At 24.9% G+C, this 18,843-nt stretch overlaps 1 long non-coding RNA gene across 6 annotated transcripts; it reads left to right on the forward strand.

The window, feature by feature from the left end:
• The first annotated feature begins 306 nt into the window (after positions 1 to 306).
• On the forward strand, positions 307 to 10,373 carry LOC127071850 (uncharacterized). 6 transcript variants are annotated; one of them, XR_007785247.1, is made up of 7 exons: positions 320 to 982; positions 1,656 to 1,716; positions 1,810 to 2,520; positions 7,344 to 7,436; positions 7,530 to 7,672; positions 8,016 to 8,406; positions 8,496 to 10,373. It is a non-coding gene; the product is annotated as an uncharacterized LOC127071850 (long non-coding RNA). The 6 variants fall into 6 exon arrangements; XR_007785248.1 differs by having other exon boundaries at positions 326 to 982; positions 1,810 to 2,108; positions 8,496 to 10,371; XR_007785243.1 differs by having other exon boundaries at positions 307 to 982; positions 1,810 to 7,436; positions 8,496 to 10,371.
• Positions 10,374 to 18,843: the final 8,470 nt, after the last annotated feature.

Genomic DNA, 18,843 nt, shown 5'->3' on the forward strand with positions numbered 1-18,843 from the left:
AACTTGTTGATTGTGCCGCGAAGAACGAATTTCTCGATCGCGTTTAAGCGATTTGTAAATAAAAGTGAAAGTGAATCGGCCGGTTAAATAAGAAGCATTGACCAATCAGCGAGGCGTAATTTATCGCGGTGTTGTCATTGGTTCGTCGTAATTCTACCCTTACTGGCCGCGGAGATGTCCAATGGCGACTGGAATACTGCGTGCTGGTGGGAATGAGGCTCTGTGACTCACGCACGTGTCTCACACCTGTGTAGTGTTCGTGTTCTCCTGCTTTCCATTGTTCAGGCACGTCTTTCATTGTACAATGATAGGAAACTATGTACATAACTATGTTACATATGTCTAATCCTTATGTCGGTAAGGTAGATTTCCATATCCCTTATTCATAATTACATAGTTTCTTTTATTTTAAGTCTTGGGTCAGCATAGAACGTAACGATATAGTAGTAAGGAAAAAAGCAAAATGCATAATATAAATCACTAAAGATTTTTTTTACTATAATTGTCGTTTTTATTATCATATTTTATAGTAATAAAGTTTATGTAAAGGTAAAAAACAAATAATCTTGAATCAGCAAACATTCAAAATTATTAATCAAGAAGCAAGAACAAGTGATATTTCCATATTGTGACTTGTAATTAAATTGTTAAAATAAATGTGGAAGAAAATAAAGGAGAAAACGAGAAATATGGAGCAAACAAAAGAAGAAAAAGTGCGAAAGAAAAAAAGATTTAAAAAAAAGAGAAAAGGAACTAATTTTATAGGAATATGCAGCGAAGATTATTTAGTTACATAAATAGTGTTTCGAAGCAGTTATCCGGAATTTATTTGAAATTAAATACTGTGGAGAATTTAAAAAGAATTGAAATTCAGTCAAAAGAAAATCAACTAATAAATTAAAGTAAAATGGAAAACGTTGTATTGTAAATATCTATCGATAATATCGTGAGAATATAATAAAATTATTGATAGAATGAAAAGGTAAGTTAAAATTATTTATATTAGATAACTTTTTGCGAATATAATTTGTTAAAATTTGAGAAAAATCCATAAATTTTTAATATCCACTAATAATAAAATATAATATATTAAATTGATGGAAAAATGATTGTGATTTTCATTATTTTACTCACTACATAAAAATTATAATTATTTTTACATGGATTAAATAAATATATGCTAAGTCTACAAGTATATATAACTTATTATATCACAAGCTTTAATTCTTAAAAATTTCAATACTATAATCATGTATATAAGGTTCTTCTGTTAAGATTATTTCAACTAAATATATAATTGATGATGTAGACTATTAATCAAAGAATACAGTGATTGATGCAATAAGAAGACACTTATATTAGATGGATTATTTTGATATCTTTTACTAATTTTTTAATATATAGAAATAATATTATCGATTTCTTTGATTTTTATTGAAATACATTTTATGATTTATCAATGTTTGTATATATCTATCATGGAAATAGAAAATTATTTTAGTTTTAGAATTGATTAGTGTTTTCTGTACAAATAATGATGATGACAATTTTAAAGATGAAAATAAGATAATTAGAAAATTAGAATGATACATGCAAGGATATTTTTAAATATTTTTGTAAAATAATTTTTTGATATACTTTCATTTTATTTCCAGGATAATATAATAAATATTATTATTGAAACTTATTTATTTGTTGAATATATTAATGCCATAAGTGAGTATAATCTTTACAATTATGGGATTGAAACATATAATAAATATGTTATAATAGAATTGTAATTAATAATATTTTTTTTTATTATGATAGTTCGGCAACGTATCAAAGCAAATAATTCAAATGTACTTAAGAGCACATAAGGACTGAAAATGTAATTAAATGAAATTTTGAATAAATAAGGACTAAAACAGTTTTTAATAAGACAAGATGGAAAGTTCTGTTAGATCACTCACATAGCTTTCAAAGTTCTTAGAACATAATATTTGGCATTTCTTGGTGATAAAAAATAATAAAAAACAAGTAAACAACAAATAAACACTTACAGTTGTAATAAATACTATTGAAGAAAAATCTATTTTGTGTTATTATAATATATTTTTAACAATAAGGTAATGTAGTAGTAATGCATATAAAATTAAGTAATATATTTTATAGAAACGGACAAAAATTTTTAAATAAATTTTGAATTAACTATTAAAAGAATTGTCTACTTTGATACTAAAGACTCTTTATTAAAAGATTTTACACTTTATGTTCATAACAAAACAATTCTGATCATAATATTTTAAAAATTTATGTAGTAATTTTATTTTTGTTTTATTAGATCCTAAATAAATATTCTTGATTTTATTTTTCTGCATCTACAAAATATAGATTGAATAAAACAGCCAAAATATCTAAATAAACATTACTAGTGGATTACATTATGTAAAATTATTTGCATGTTGTTATGCAAACTGTTTCTCATCATCGTTACTGGAAGATAAGCTAAACTGATTAATACATCGAATTAAAAATATGGTAATTGGCTTTTGTCAAAAAAGAGATTTAAAGCTTTTTTAAAGTAAAAAAAACATTTTTGTATTAAAAATGCTTTTTTTTATGAAAAAAGAAATGTTTCTATAAAAAGTATTTGTTAATGATCATAGATTGTCAAAACTTGTAAGTCAAATTCAGGCAAGTAACAATAAATACAGATCACTTTGATGCATTTGGTAAATGAAAATAGGCATTGTTACTTATAGCATATGTAAAATTACACTAGAGAAGATGATGAACAATTTTTTTCATTTTCTCATTTATGAAAACAGGAGACTCTATTATATGTAAAGATATTATTTAAAAGACCAACATTTAAATGATACAAAATTTTGAAATATCCAAAGCAATACGCAATACTTTTATCTATTGATTTACATTTCTTTACTTTGAAAATCTTTTTGCAGATGTTTCAATAATCATAGGATAACTCTAACGATTTGTTGCATCAAATAAATTGTGTTTTTTAATAGGGAAAAAATATATAAGAAAATAATCTTATAAAAATACAATATTTGCTTTAACAATATCTGTATGTGCAAATTGCAGAATTTCTGAAGATATGTATATATTAAGTGCTTAATGGTTAAAAACTTCACAAATCGACAATAAAAGTGTCTCATTTATGAAATCATATAAGCAAACATTAAATAATAAGAGTACTTTAAATAACATGAAAAATAATTAATATAATAAATATAATAATATATAAATATAATAAAGAATAATAAATATAAAATATTTAAAGAATGTTGATATGTTAATTATTAACATATTATGGATAGATGAGAATATATTTTGTATTTTCTAAATATAAATTGAGAATAGTACTATTCAGTAACAAGTGTTAATAGTTACAGATTTTACCTGATTAACACTCATTTTTTTAATGTATATAGAATATATCAAATACTCGATCCTCAAAGTAAAATAAGATATAAAGATTTTCCTTTCGAAGTGGGAAGAAATTGGCTTATTTCTAAAAAAATAGACAAATCAACAGATTTAGGAAAAATTGCATCAGGTCATTAAAATATTATTAATTACTCCATGTATAGATCATAGATTAACAATATCGTTAATTATTCCGCAACAGATTCACAGGAAAATAAATGAAACACTCTATTTGCAAGCATTGAGGTGTTTTGCTTGACTCACTTGAATAATAGTTTACTAAATATCATATTTTAAAAAAAATTTTGGTATGTAAAATTTATATTGAAAACACATATTTAACAACCGAAAACAAATATTTAACATGATGATGATTTTTAACTACTAATAAATCATAAGAATTTTTAAAATATTTGATGTAAAAAAAAAAGATGTTTTCAATTTTTGATAATTTCTGATAAACAAATTATGATAGAAAGTATAATTGGAATTATTTTAAATATTTTGCTGTTAAAAATCACTCTATAGTATTATTTAGAATAAAATAAAATAATTAGAAAGAGTATAATTAAATAATAATATTAACTCTTTATTTATTTATATAGTAATGTCTTTGTATGATAGACTTTTGTACATTTGTATTAGTAGATATAATAACACTGTGTAACTTATATAGGACTAATATGTAATATTCTCCTTCGGTTGCTGATAAGTCATCCTTTACCACTTCTAATAAGAAGGGTCACCTTCTACATTACTAAGGATTGTAATTAAACACCATGTTCACATTAATGTTCCTATATGATTTTTAATTGCCATTGAATCATTTCTCGCTAACAAGATGAGATTCTTTTTTTCTTCCTCATAAATATCAGCCTACGTATCATGTATACCGCACGCATTATTATATATATGTATAGATGCTAGTTTGATCAATCGAGTCAGATTTTTTTCAAAATTTTTTAAAGTAAATATTTTCGAAAAGTATATAGTTTAAGTTACAATTTGATATAAAATATACTTTTGTTAAAGTTGTTCATCATCTCTAGCTTTATAAGCCGTCAGCGGTTTACGTCAACAATGAGAACAGGTGTAATTCTTGATCGATTTTGATGAAGATCTCATTTTAAAGACAAAGGTTAAATCTAGGAATCTACTTGAATTTTTGAAAAAGCTTTATTTTTTTTGAAAAAAAATCGTGTTGAAAAATGGTATTTTTTCGAGAATAGTTTATTCACAAATATAAAGCATCTTCAAAAATTCAAAAAGTAGGATTGATAGATTAAATTTTCGTCTTTAAAAGGAGATTTTGTTTATCAAAATCGATTAAGAATTATGCCTATTCTCATCGCTAGCGTAAATGCTATTTTCGACATTTTTCGCGGAAAAAAAAGGTATAGTACTGTGGTATCCCTCGAAATTTGCGGCAAAAAAGCAGCTTATATCCTAACTACTGATTTTCATATCGCGCTTGAATGGTGTATTTTGTTCTGTGAAGTAGTGATTGTTTATTTGTTTGTGTTTGTAAATAATTGATGCTCAGATTTTCTGAACATTTCTAAACGCAAAGAAATTTCGTAAAGAGTTTTCGCAAAGAGTTTTATAATGCTCGAATGGAAACTATATTAACTTATTTGATCATTTTAATGAGCTTTGGGCAGAAATACGTGTACAATCATTCATGTTAATGGATCTGAATTTTTTAAATATTGTTAAATTTTGGAAAAATTTGTAGTTCTTTTTAGATTTTATAGATTAAAAAGATAAAGATTCTAACATAAAGTATATACATTTGTCGATAATTTTTTCAAAATTAATAATTAGTGAACATATATATTATTTCTAATAAAGATCAAAACACGATTTCGTTTTCACATTATCTACAAGATTTTTCTTCCAGCGTTACTTTAACGTTATAGTTTTCTCTCTAGGAGTTTAGTTCATATTATTACTATTACCATTACTATTACTATAATGATAATATGTAATATAATAATATAATAATATAATAATGAAAACAGTAATAAGAAAAATATATTTATATTATGTACATTATGCCACATATGATGATGGTAATTTATGATAATAAAAGAAGAAAAAATGCGTCATTTTATGTTATGTCATTATCGCATGAGCTTTCAACAAATCGTATCCTTGATAATTTCGACATATGATCGCCCTTCGATAGATACGTCCTATACAAACGATCTATGGTGAGTACGAAACGTTTCTTTTGTTTCATCTGTTATTGTTTCTCTTTGTCTTACTATCTTAGAATCGTAATGTATTTATTTTCATACTGTTTAATATGTATAAATTATATTTAAATACATTTTTATTATTATATTGTTATATTATTATTATTATTATTATTATTATTGTTGTTGTTGTTGTTGTTGTTGTTATTGTTATTATTATTGTTATTGTTATATAAGTATTCATTAATTGTTTTTAAGAAAACAATTTGTTTTCGACAAAATCTTACTTTTTATCGCAAATTTATATATTACTTCTTATATATTCAATTATTTTAATTTTTTTCTTTCCATTTATCATGAAATAAATGCGTCGTATCACTACGCTGGATCACTGCGAGATGCAATCACTATTAAAAAAAAATATACATACGAGAGACAGAAAAGTTCACAAAATTTTCCAAAATTAACAATATGTAAGAAATTCAGATCCATTGACACGAATGATTGCACTCGTATTTCCTATTTTTACCATTTTTTATTTTTGTTCAAAGCTCATTAAAATGATCAAGAGAGTTATCGTAGTTTCCATTCGAGCATCGTAAAACACATTTCTTTGCGTTTGGAAATGTTCAGAAAATCCGAACATCAGTTATTTACGCATACAAACAAGCAGGCAATCGCTACTTCACTGAACAAAATACACGCCATTACCATTCAAGCGTGATATGAAAATCAGTAGTTGGGATACAAGATTCTTTTTCTTCGCTGTAAGTTTTGAAGGACGTCACAATCCAAAACTTTTTCTTCGATGAGAACAGAAGTAATTTTTGAAAAGTAATACTCTCACTCAATTTTAATAAACAAGGTTTTCGTTTCATTTTAAAAACGAAGGTTTAATCTAGGACTCTACTTTTTGGAACTTCTAAAACAGTTTTTTATTTGTACATTAATTATTATCGACTAAATACTATTTTTTAATACTTAACATTTTTTTTCAAGAAAATAAAACTTTCAAAAATTTAGAAAGTAGATTCCTATTAACGTTTGTCTTTAAAATGAGAGCTTGTAAATTAAAATTAGTCAAGAATTACGTCTATTCTCATTAATAGCGTAAATCGTTATAAAACTAGGGGCAATGAATAGCTTTAATCGTAGTTGGTCGTATCATGTTATATTCGATTTATGTATAAATGATATATATGCGGTTATGCATGTATAGATAATACACACATACATCGTACAGCATATATTTGAGTGTCATAAACATAAATATATATGTGTATATACGTGATAAATATGGTACTAATATGTAATATACATACGTATATATCTAACACTCATTATAAATAAATATATATACATACATACATGTACATATGTATACAATATATTTAAGATTTTTAATCTCAATTCATCTCTTTTTCTCACTTTGACGAGCGTCTATTTTTTGTTTGGGATTGTTATTGCCTAGCGCGTTGTACAATATACGTAAATAATTGAGATATGGATTAATATGAATCAGTGGTTCGAAAGAAAACTCTAGGATTTGAAAGATAAGAAAGGACGTTCTATAAGTACTTGTTGTTGATAAGATATTAGTAGTCTGCTTATATTATCGTTTAAAATTATTTTAAAAACTTTCAGTAAATTTCTAAACCTCGATTTTAGATATACAATCTTATTTTATATTAATAAAGCTTTCACGTTTTACAGGTTATAGTATATAAAATGCTACGAATCGACCAAGTTCGCAATACAGAGCACAGTAAAAATCGTGTGTTATGTTTCTTTTTGTATGTATCCCAGGTAAGTTAAGTGTGTCTCTTAAAAAGTATCAAGTAAATTCTGATATACGAACGTACGTAAAATACGGATTAACTTTCTATTATTATATCCTAGGAAATGATATGTTCTTGAAAATTTGTTTTTGTGTATACGAATTCACGAAATTGTAGCAGAGATGGATATAGGTGACCTCTCCTTCTCAAAATAATACGATACCTATAAACGATAAACACACTCGGCTATTCTCCTGTGTGGAGGTAAGTAATATTATTTTCGTGTTAATTATTCCAATGAAAATTTAACTATATTTTATTTTAGAATTATGAATAATTATCATAATTATTAATAATTGTGCTATGTATTTTTACTATAAAATAATTAGTGTCGTGAATATTATTAATATTTTATAGATAATACTGTTATTCGTTGTATATTGTTTATTAATTCTTTTTATTACAATTATGTTTTTGTTTATTTCATTGTTACTTTTTATTAGTAAGAACCCGAGTAACCTTTGTTTATTTTTTTATCTATATACTTTTTAACGATTTTTTTGTATTGTGTAATCATACTCATAGTGTGTTTCTATTCTTTTTTCAGATTATGATTGCAGTTGTTCTTACAACCATAGATATATCGATCTTTATGTCGATAAAATAAAAGAAGATTTGTAAAGTAGATTTGTTGTTAATATTGTTCCGATTAATTTAAATTTGTTTGTGTTTTATGATTTTAAATATCTTTTAGGAGTATGTGCATATGAATAATCTGCGTGCAAAGCAATCATAGAATCAATGTTTATTGGTATAAAATTTTATTTATTCTTTTTTCTTATAGTTAGGTTATAGATACTTATATATAGAACAAAAAATAGATACTCGCGAATTAATTGCATTGTTTGCTTCATAATTATTAAATAATTATCGTATTAATGCATCATGGAAGATAATGAAGAATCTAGTACACTTATTTTATCAAACAATAGTAATAAGTAAATCTTTAAATTTGATAATTAATATAATTTCACAATTTTTTTTATTACAATAAATTTAATAAAAATATTTTTCAACTCTTTTTCAGATCATCATTGTATTATCGTTAAGTCAATATCAATATTATGAATTCAATCTAATAAATTTTCAATCTATATCATAAAATAAAATAAATTTGGAACCTATCATGGATCAGTTTATATAAATTTCGATTTACAACATGAGCGAGTTTTGGAATCATAGTAGATCAGTAGTGAATGAACATATTTAAGTCCCTCCAGTACTTATCACGTCGAGGATAAAAGATTCGACTTAACGCGAGTTATTGGTTGTAATCTTTTCAATAAATTATTGATGAATATAATTATTAGTCATTGCTTTTTTGGATATTATCCAATTATTATTAGAGCAATACACTTTTAATAGTGTTTTCATATTTTTTTTTATTATGTATATTTATTTTTTTTAACTCAGTATGGAGTCTTTTTTGTTTTATCGATTCAGATCCTTTAATTAATAGTACATTTAATTAATATATTTATTCGCATTTGCCCACGATATTAGTAGTGAAATTTGCCATTTATTTATGCGATATCATTAAAAAAGTACGCTATATTTATTGTTTCCTACTTATAATTATCAACTTAATCGCTGTTTTCACATTTTCAATGTTTTCTGCAGCTCGTACTATAGGAGCAACATCAATTGATTTTTTCTTTATTGCAAAAGCACTCCGTCAAAAATATCGAATCCATATGTTTTACGGCGAAGAACCATGATGCGGAATTTGAAAATGTATTCGTAATAATTGCTGTGTTTTAATAACCAATTTACTATTCTTAAGAAACATTTTTATTATCACTGTACAATGTTGTTCGTTTTATTGTCTCATGCTTATTGAAATGACATCAAAGAAGTTATCTCCTCTTTTAAACTTTATAATATTGATTGACACAATTGACGGTATTCGACAATAAAAAGTCATGTGATTCCTATATCCCACTCTGTAATACTATCTACTAATATTTATATTAAAAGTAGTTACTTATATTGAAGAAAAATATTGAATAATTTTTAATATTTAATTATTATAATGATAATGGATAGAATAATACTCGTATCTTATTATAATATTTGCTTTTATACTGGTGCATACTAATATTTATTTATATATATTTAAAGTAGAACTTTCCGCAATGATCGTTAACATCAACAGTCAATTTTAGCAAATTCATACGTAACTTTAATTAGTTACGAATTATTACTGCAAGCTAAGATATCGAAGCATATTCTCTAATATAGAAAGTTTTTGTATTCTGACGATGCTTTAAAAATTGTGGAATATACGTTTATATGTTGAAATTAATATTTTGCTATTTTTTAAATATAAGAATAGGTAGACAGATATCATACTTTTCTATGTGATTGTAATACTAATTTAATTTTAATTCTAAACAGATATGGCCGGTAAGACGCAGGTTGTAATTACACATTCCTATCTTCAGGAATATGCAATTTCAGTAAATTTTAGAATTTTTCAGTATGCTCGTTTTTTTTTCATATTTTGCTAATATGTAATATTAAACAGTTTAAAAGCTCTTGAATTTGTTAAAAAATTTATTTCTATAAATCTGAACAAATTTGTAAATGTATCCCATCCTTATTGTTAAATATATTAACATTTCGCACTATTGTCTTGTTTAGAATATGTAACTATTTATATATGTATAATAATGTAAAAATAATAGAAGTATTAAAGTAAAATAGTATAGTCATGAGATGCGAAGAGTTAATAATAAATTTTTCGATTGGATTGAATATCATCTGAGGAATTCGAGTAAATCAGTATATATAAATGGGTATAATGGATTTTTTCGTTTTATTTATCGTTGAGAAACTAGGATAGTTTATTGAATATATAATAGCTTTTTATTTTTAGTTTCTTGTTCTTTTTTTTTTTTTTTATTAATATAAAAGAAAATTAAGGATTCCGTATTAGTATATGCCTCTTTTTCATATTGTTTTTTTTTATTTTTATTTTCGTTTCACTTTTTTCTGTTTCATATTGTCACTGCCGATTTACCTCTGCTAATAAAGTTTCATTTTTTAAATAATTCATTTTTATTAAGAATTCCAATAAAATTGTACATTTTCGTTAATAATTTTTCTTACTTTATATTTATATTTTGAGTTTTATTTAATATTTAGCATCTTAAAGTATTTATGATGAATAGCAAATATAGTGTATATAAAGAAGCAATAAGAATAAAATATATATATTAAGAGGAAATTAAAATATATATATTAAGAATAATTTCATAATTTCATATGTCAAATATTTTAAGAGTACGAAATAAAATAACCAATTTTTGATTAAATTCGAAATTTAATAATGTTTAATTCTTCTTATAGAACCCTTTGTATTTTTTAATTAATTAAATATTCTAATCAATTATCTTTAAAAAATATTGAATAGGATAAAGAAGTAATTGGATGTATTAGAAATGTTTGAAATATAAAAGAAATATATATATTTTACATATTTATTAGTAAAATAAACATTTTATGATAATCCAACTGTTCGAGAAAAATAGAAAATAATAGAAAATATTATTTTTAAAAAGTGTTAATCGGTTTTGTGATTAAATAAATTTTACATATTGATCAAATTGGTATTCGATACAAACATTATTATGATCTAATAAATCGTATACAAGCGATTTCCAGTAATAATAAATATCTCAAAAATATTAATTTATTGATAGTATAGTTCGTTGTAGTGTTGAAATGCATGGTTTAAAATAGAAAGTTAGTTGGGGATAAAATCAGCAGCATGCATTGGAAGCTTATTATGATCCGTAATTATCAGTTAAAAAAATAAATAAAATATTGCGTAAATATTGCGTAACTGTTTTCAGGATCTCTGTTTAAATAAAAATGATACCACTATTATATAATAGCAAAATTCTCAAATTGCTGTTACTGCAACAATTAAATATCGTAATATATTGTATCGATTGTATCAATAAAACGATTTACTTCTGTACATTAACGTGGAAGAATTACAAAAAAATATTCACAAAGAGCCATATCATATCTTTGGTCATCATGGAAAAAATCATTATGTAAAAATCGCGTATATTATCGTAGTGGTGAAAAAAAACCGTGTACAGGAAATATAAACAACTAGTATTTTTCCTAAAATAGAATTGGAAATGCATCCTGTTGAAATCAATCGTATCAATTTGATATGGGACATAAATAAAGCTGTGGCTCAATACAATTTGTATATAACCAAAATTATAAGTGACAAGAATGAACCTACAGTTCATATTAAATAGCAAAGATGTTATTATTAATATGAATTCTGGTAGTACATATTATCCTAAAATTAGTAAAAAATTATCAAGTAAAGAAATAATTAAATGTGCACGTTTAATTTTAATTGTATTAATTAATACTCTGATAGATATATGTATCAAGTAAAAAGTTTTTTACACGTCACCAAGACAGTAGTATTATTTTATTGTTTGGACATTAAAAGGAATGGTAAGATCGAAAGAAATTACCGCTTTTGATCAGGAAGAATAGAAAAAAGCTTACGATTTTTTATCGCAAGTGTCTTTTGCCCGAAATCGTTCATTTCTATAAATCTCGTAATCTTCTAAAGTGTATTTTATAAAAACGACGTATTTATGAAAATCAATTCTTGATATCCAGATAATAACATGCCATCATTAACTTCTCTATTATTGTAGAAGGTAGAAAGTACATAATGTACATAATAATTAAGTATGCTTCGGATGAACTCATGTTTTGATTTCTGAAATAATATTTAATATTTAAATATTCACTAATTATTAACAAAATATTGGACAAAATCTTGTTTTATATCCCAAATTTATATAATAGTTATTGTATTATATGTATTATTCTAATTATATTTATTATTTTTTAAGTATTTATCGTAAAATGGATATGCGTCGTATATAGTACGTATAAGTGTAAGACACACGACTCAATCAAAAAAGGATATAAATATAAGAAATTAAGAAGTGTGATTTCACGTCATACTAACATTAATTATTCTAACTCACATTAATAATAATCCAATTATTATCTTACGCATGTTATGCATGATATGCACTATTTTATATACTAATAAAATAGCACAACTTATATTACTTTTTTATATACTATTTTATATACTAATAAGTGCACAATTTTATATACTAATAAAATAGGCGTATAGTGGGCAATATTCCCTGTTTTAATTCATATTTTATCCATACCCATCACCGAAGTGATATATCTATTTCAAATACCTATTTCAAACGAAAGATGATAAATAGCCTTAAGAAAGTTCTCTTCTTATGCGTTTGCAAGAATTTGCGCTATGAATTGTCAAGGTGACAATTGTTGTTCAATTTTTTGTGAACAAGGGCTCATTCAAAAGATAAAGTTTTTTTATATGAGACTCGAAAAATTTCATTTTTTTGCAAAAATAATCGAAAAAAAAATAACTTTCAAGAGTAATTTTCACGCAAATAAAAGTGTTTTAAAAATGGGAAACGATAATCTCGTGTAGATTTTTATCTTTCGAATGAGTCATTATCGTCAAAATTTGACCTAAATTACTATCAGGAGAACTTATGGTGTAAAATTTTGCAACGAGATACATGGATTGCATGCGAGTACGATTGTTTCATCACCCTATATCGAGAAAATGACGTATATGAGTCGTATTTAATTTTAACTCATGTTATTTTAAAAAAACAAGCAATAGATTTTTGAACAATTATTCTTTTAAACAAATATATGATATATTATTGATTATAATTAATCAGTGAATTAATCAGTTATTATTCTGTATAATGAAATGTCTATCTAACTTTGATGAGTGATTTGTTTTCTTCTTCCATTAAAGTTAATGAATTTCTGCAGTCCTTTAAAACAAGCATGTTGCATTTTTTAGGCCATTTTGGGTACAGTTGCCTTTCTGTTATTTTTGACTTGATGTTTATACGTATTCCGCTGTTTATTATTATTCCGCAGTTATTTCCAAATAACTTATTATAAAATATGTTATTTGATTATTTATATATATATATAAATATATTTATATATATACATATATACATATTCATACATACATATATATATATACATATATACATATATACATACATACATACATATACATATATATATATATATATGTGTGTGTTTAGAAATTCATTATTATTTCGATCGAACTCTATAATAATGTTTGTGATGGAAGCTATGGTCTGATATATGACGAAGACATGATCCTAAACAAGTATCAATTATGACCTTGGAGCATAAGAACAATATGGCAAAATAAATGAAGGACAAAGAACTACAATACCTATTGTAACGAGATGTAAATATATCTTAGTTTCTTCTAAATAGTATTATCAGTTTATTGTTATAACGCATTGTTTTAGATAGCAAGAGTAATATGATCAGATAAACGAAGGACAGTGATTTACAATATTTTTGGGTGATGTAAATATATCTATTGTTTTCTTCTAAATAATATTATCACCGGTTTATTATTATAATTAATTATTTTAGGCAGATGCAAAAGAATAATACGTGTAACGTTAATCGAGGATGAAAAAAGCGCCAATGTCTATCTATAAATCGTATGTTTCGTTTCTTTTACGTAATACTGATTTCGTAATCCTTTGTACTAACTGTAAAATCCAAGAACATATATTGTTTGATGTCTTCTTGTTAGTTCATCGCGTTGCATTTATCAAGCATACATATCAATTCGATGATTCGAGAAAAAGGACAGTTTTCTTAATGAGCATTTAGTTTTTTTTTTGCATTTATTGCTGAAGTCATGATCTCGAGCGATATTGGACGAGCGACTTTGTGTTCGATCGTTTCTTCTTCTTGTCTGGTAATTTTCAAGGATAATTTTCACACCAGTACATAAAAAATGTTTTGAAAATCGGAAATAATTTGTATGTATCCAGTTTCAAAATTTTCCAAAGCTTTTATTAATCTAATAGAATTAAAATGTCGTATATGCAGTCTGATAAAAAAAAATTGAAATTGTTGATATATCAATTAACACGTTGACCGTCACGCCGAAATCACTTGTTCTACTCAGAATACCATGAAAGTATTTTTATTATCCTAAGCATATTTACGGGTGACTCCCATGACGCTACAGGAGAAACAGTCTATCTCATATGACCACCGTGACGGTCGATGAGTTAATAAAACAGACATCACATGTTCGCTACAAGCATCACATACGTATGACGCATCAATTTCATTGTAAAAATTAAAAATTAAATTTTTGTTTCCATGGCATGTTAGCGAAGAAGTATTAACACTTTGTACTATTTGATATAATGCCAACTAGTAGGAGGCATTCACGATTAAACGATATGCCGGTTATGCCACAATAGACTTGCTCTTTTTATCAAATAATTTATCGGTGAAATATCATAATAACATCTCATAGATATTTCGCAATTAAACAAACTTTGCGCCGCGATAGACATGCTTTGATATAATATTCTATCTTTGATAATAATGTACTATAATTCTATCAAACAATTCATCGATGAAATATCACGAATAATCGTTTCTCACATATTTCGCGATACAGCATATAAATTGTTTGTAAAAGCTGTTAAGGAGAAAGAAGAATTGCTTGCTGCATATAGATCACGATGATATAGGTATACAAAATTGTGGTTCTATATCATCGTGTGGAAAAATTGTGAAAAAAAATTGTCAACGGACCGTATCATATTTTTAACCATCACGATACTTGCGTTATTAGAGAATATTTTTGCAACGGAAATTAATTTACGCTACATGACTCATATCACATTAGTAGTATAAATTTGGATGGAGCATACAAATGATCAAATAAAGATTTGGACGAATGTTAGCGCATGTTAGAGACTTATCTATTCTTATTACGTAAATTGAACATCTACATAGATTTGATTGTATAGTCTTCAAATTAATGGAAAAATCATCACTTCGGCACGAAAATTTATATTTTATAATATAACATAGATATATCTATTAATTTCTTCTGAATAATGTATTGCAATAACTTATTTATTATTATAACGTATTGTTTTAAATATGTGACGTACTGTATTAAATAGCAGAAGCAATATGACGAAAAACAAAGAATTGCAACACTTTTTGCAAGTATATATAAATATATTTATTAGCTTCTTCTAAATAATGTTATTTAATTTATTATTACAACGCATTGATTTTGACAGGAAGAATAATATGATAAGATTAACGATAGATGAATCATTTATTATCATTCGAATTAATATTGATTGATATAGAAATAATATTGAAAAAGAAACAGATTTAAATCTGTTTCTTTTTCAATAAAACAAATAATTTTGAGTATATTTGCACTGCTATCTATTTGTATTACTTATTGTATATATATATATATATATATATATATATATATATATATATATATATTATGTAAATTACGTTCATACTATCAATGTATTATAATAAGATTATTTTAAATTGATCCTGTACTTTGATCCTGCATGCCTTTTTTTTTAAGTAATATTAATAAACTCTTAACTTGTCGATCGTTTGCAATTTGTTGGCATAGGCCAGAGATATTAACATAGTTCCATAAAAAATAGTCTAAAAACGTCAGATCAGATCTTACTTACCAAATAATGTGATCACTTCGCGAAATAACTAATCGTTAAAATTTTGTTACCAATAAATTCACTTGACGATTGATGAAAGGTCAACATCGCTCGTGTTATTGATGAAATTAAGTTCCTTTTTTGTGGGAATGTAATCGAAAATTGAACCGAGAGGATACACACGACTATACAGACTCGTGGCGGCCACTTGACCGATATTATTTTTCATACGTAATGATATTTACTATATCTATTATTGTAAAATAAAATGAAAAATATTACAATATCACCAATATAATTTGTTTTATTCCAGTTCAACCCTTATCATTCCAAGTGTGTCTGTTAGGCACTACATTAATTAGCTTATTCCCTATTATTCCTTATTATTTTTCTTATCTTTATTAGTATTTTTTTTATTCCTTATTATTATTAATATTTTTTTTATCTTTATTAGTATTTTTCGATCACCTTACTGTAAAAATACAGTTTTTATGCTTTTTATTCGCATCTTATTCGCATCTTAGTTAATATTTTTTGTTTTATTTTGTTCTAAACGCATTCATTTCACAATTATGGCGAGAAGGAAAAGAAACGTTGCGATGCGACATTCTAATTATTTTCTGCTAATTTGGAAAGATAAGCGAATTATAATCATAGAAGAAGTTTCAAAACCAAATATGATTGCTGATTATTATCGAAATTATATTTCTTTGGAAATGATTGATGAAATGATGAATTATATTTGTTTTGAAATGATTTGAAGATTATTACCTACATGTTATTGTCACATTTAAAGTATGATATTTTAAATTTCATGAACAAGCATATACCAAAAATAAGTTGAAGTTATCGATCGATAATCGCATTAAATAATTGAAGTGATAAGAATTAAAGTTTGTGCGTTCTTAGTGAAAAATCCTATATAAATTATTACCTCTCTAATAGTCTTTAAATACTTAGCATAGAATAATGCTACTTCCAATTAAATTTCCTATTTTATAATAACTGACTGTGATGAAAATCAAACATTTCGAACTTTTCACTTCTTATGTGAAACGAACATTCTTATGTGATTGTGAACTTTTAGAAACACTTGCTTTACTGTAGTTATTAATGTATTAACTATAGAAAAATGGAGTCGTACTTCTTCTATTCTATTTATTTCACATAACAAACCTATTATACGTAGCATTTTCGAATAGAATATTTTTAAATATCTACCAGTTTTTAATATAGTTTTTAATATACGAGGTGTTGAAAAAAAATCCATATTTCCATCAGAAATATGGCGAGAAATAGCAAAAAAAAGAAATTTTCTCTTCGCTATCAGAATGGAGGAATCTACAGAGTTCATTAAACGACGCATAGAAGCGGTCACACACGTGGATGGATTATGTAAGTGTCTTCACACTCTTAGCTACAAATTCGTATTTTATATATATGTACTTTCTCTTTCTTTTCTTTTCTATTTTCCTTTTCTTTCTCTCCTCAGTTATTAGTACCATTAGATTCTGATTGCATTTATATTATTACTATATGACCGGTTTATTTCTTCCAAATGGATAACATGTTAATCACGATATTCGTAAGAAAGAACAACTACGATAGTAATTGTTTTTCTTGAGGAAGATGTGAGTTACCAATAAAAATCTTAGGTCTTAGAATCTTAGATCTAAAGATTTACTATTCAAATAATTATAATATATACGTGACAAAAATTATTTGTATATATAATATATGTGTGTCATGACATTGTATTAATGAAGTTGGACAAGAATATATACATATGTATATATATTTATATTATATTATATATTATAAATTACATATATTTTTACATAAATTTATAAGTTTTATATTATTTTTTTTTATTTTATCTCCTTTTTGATACTGGAAAATATGTAATTTTAATATGAAAAAATTTGTGAATAAAATTACTAGTGGATAAAATGATCATGAATAAAATTATTTTTTATAAATAAACACAAAAATAAATTATGTTTTATGCAATTGTGTTAGTTGCTTAAATTAAATACATTGTAACAAAATATAAATATATTGAATTTATATTTATTACAAGTAATAATATATATTGTATGTAATAGTAAATATATAAGGATGTATATAATTCCCTTTTTTAGATACTGTATTTACTTTTATTTTTACATTTATTGTATTACTTTTTTACATACTGTATGTTGTGAGATTAAGAATTGTACAAACAACATTCTTAAAATTAATATCTTAATAATTAGTATTTTATTGTTATTACTTTCTCATTATGTTGAGAAATGTTATGCACTGTATTATTTTCTAAATTGTCTATATGTATTAAAAATTATGTGATCCCACATAAAAAGAAAAATATATGATAATCTAATCAACAAGAAAAGAATAGATGAGGATTTTAAAAATATCTATTTATCTGATCGCATAAGATAAACGAATATTAGTCATTATCACTGATATCTTCATCAATAGTAAATTTGGCATATTCATTAGTTGCACCGAAATATAATGTTGGGAGTATCTTGTTGATATCTTAGGTGTGACTATAACATCCAATGAATACGGTACGTTTTCAGACATAGATTATTTTCAAAACTAAAAAATTCATAATAGGAATTTTAGAATACTATGTAAATACTAATAATTTGTTGATCGAATGTACTCATGTTTCTATCTCCGACGTTACTGATCAGTCACAAATTAACTCATGTTTGCACTTATAGTTTATGTAAT

Source organism: Vespula vulgaris, chromosome 23 (assembly GCF_905475345.1).
Source record: "Vespula vulgaris chromosome 23, iyVesVulg1.1, whole genome shotgun sequence".
In the NCBI taxonomy this organism is placed as follows: Eukaryota; Metazoa; Arthropoda; class Insecta; order Hymenoptera; family Vespidae; genus Vespula; species Vespula vulgaris.